At 38.3% G+C, this 2,265-nt stretch overlaps 1 protein-coding gene across 1 annotated transcript in view; it reads right to left on the reverse strand.

Moving 5' to 3' along the window:
• Positions 1-2,056, reverse strand: part of LOC137871541 (phosphatidylinositol 4-kinase beta-like) — a 21,072-nt gene extending 19,016 nt beyond the window's left edge. Inside the window, exon 1 of the mRNA XM_068709390.1 lies at positions 1,910-2,056. The gene's annotated coding sequence lies outside the window, so the exon portion shown is untranslated. The remainder of the gene's footprint in view (positions 1-1,909) is intronic.
• Between the last annotated feature and the right edge of the window lie 209 nt (positions 2,057-2,265).

Here is a 2,265-nt window from a genome sequence, read left to right on the forward strand (position 1 = left end):
CGCACGCACGCACGCACGCACGCACGCACGCACGCACGCACACACACACACACACACACACACACACACACACACACACACACAGAAAGACACACAGGTTCAGATTACAGACAGAAAGTTTCCAGTAACTTGAGACTCGTTTCTCTTTTTGTTTCCTTTATTTCAGACTTTATATTATTAATATTAATATTAGTAGTAGTAGTATTATGTACACACAAATGTATTCTACAAGTATTATAGAGGTACTGTACAATTATTACAAGAGTATTATACAAGTTTCAGAGGAGAATTGACATAGTACTATGGGAGTATTGTACTAGTATTGGAGGAGTATTGTACTAGTAGAATTATGGGAGTATAGTACTAGTGTTAGAGGAGTATTGTACTAGTAGTACTATGGGAGTATTGTACTAGTGTTGGAGGAGTATTGTACTAGTAGTATTATGGGAGTATTGTACTAGTAGTATTATGGGAGTATTGTACTAGTAGTATTATGGGAGTATTGTACTAGTAGTATGATGGGAGTTTTGTACTAGTAGTATTGTGGGAGTATTGTACTCGTGTTAGAGGAGTATTTTACTAGTAGTACTATGGGAGTATTGTACTAGTGTTAGAGGAGTATTGTACTAGTATTGGAGGAGTATTGTACTCGTGTTAGAGTATAGTACTCGTGTTAGAGGAGTAATGTACTCGTGTTAGAGTATTGTACTAGTGTTAGAGTATTGTACTCGTGTTAGAGTATTGTACTAGTATTGGAGGAGTATTGTACTCGTGTTAGAGGAGTATTGTACTAGTATTGGAGGAGTATTGTACTTGTGTTAGAGGAGTATTGTACTAGTGTTAGAGTATTGTACTCGTGTTAGAGGAGTATTGTACTAGTATTGGAGGAGTATTGTACTAGTATTGGAGGAGTATTGTACTCGTGTTAGAGGAGTATTGTACTAGGGTTAGAGGAGTATTGTACTTGTGTTAGAGGAGTATTGTACTAGTAGTGGAGGAGTATTGTACTAGTATTGGAGGAGTATTGTACTCGTGTTAGAGGAGTATTGTACTAGGGTTAGAGTTGTATTGTACTAGTATCGGAGGAGTATTGTACTAGTATTGGAGGAGTATTGTACTAGGGTTAGAGGAGTATTGTACTAGTATTGGAGGAGTATTGTACTCGTGTTAGAGGAGTATTGTACTCGTGTTAGAGGAGTATTGTACTCGTGTTAGAGGAGTAGTGTACTAGGGTTAGAGGAGTATTGTACTAGTATTGGAGGAGTATTGTACTTGTGTTAGAGGAGTATTGTACTCGTGTTAGAGGAGTAGTGTACTAGGGTTAGAGGAGTATTGTACTAGGGTTAGAGGAGTATTGTACTTGTGTTAGAGGAGTATTGTACTCGTGTTAGAGGAGTATTGTACTAGGGTTAGAGGAGTATTGTACTAGTATTGGAGGAGTATTGTACTCGTGTTAGAGGAGTATTGTACTCGTGTTAGAGGAGTATTGTACTCGTGTTAGAGGAGTAGTATTTATGACAGCAGTGTCGGTGGAGGAGATCAAACACATCGCACCATAAAGTAAATAAACCAGCCTTGATGTTATTTATATTATAGTATTATGGAAACATAACAGGAGATAAAATACACAAATAATACTGCACACGTGTTAGTTTATAATCCAGATCCTAGTATTATAAAATACTACAACACGTGAGGAGGTGAACTCACAGGATCAGTGAGTATTTAGATAATTAAGGAGTATTTAAGAGTATTTATTCACAGGAGGAGCAGCAGGGCGGCTAACGGCTAACGGCTAACACAAACACACCGAAGAAGAAAAACGTCAGACGCAAAATAACAACATCCGCAGAAGAAGAAGAAGAAGAGAAAGAAGAAGACGAAGAAGAAGAAGAAGAAGAAGACGTACCCGGACCACTGAGGCGTCTCTGGTCCAGGAGGTAGTCCGGGTCTTTAGTCCGGGTCTCGGTCCAGGTTTCAGGCTCTGAAGGTGTCCATCGGGTCCGGGTGTTGTTGGCCTGGCTCCGCTCGGATCGGCTCGACTCGTGACGCAACATCCGTGAAGACAGCCGCAGTGCGAAACAACGGCACATCCGGTCAACACTTACACAATGAAAGCATCAATAAAAAGGAAATCCAGATATATTTGAATATTATATATATATAATATATATATATATATATATATATATATATATATATATATATATAAATGATGTTTGTACCAATGTGACCGTGAAATTCATTTTAATAAATATTTACATA

The sequence above is a fragment of the Cebidichthys violaceus genome, unplaced genomic scaffold (genome assembly GCF_023349555.1).
Source record: "Cebidichthys violaceus isolate CVI_PGR_0920_01 unplaced genomic scaffold, fCebVio1.0.p SCAF_146, whole genome shotgun sequence".
NCBI classification, from domain to species: Eukaryota; Metazoa; Chordata; class Actinopteri; order Perciformes; family Stichaeidae; genus Cebidichthys; species Cebidichthys violaceus.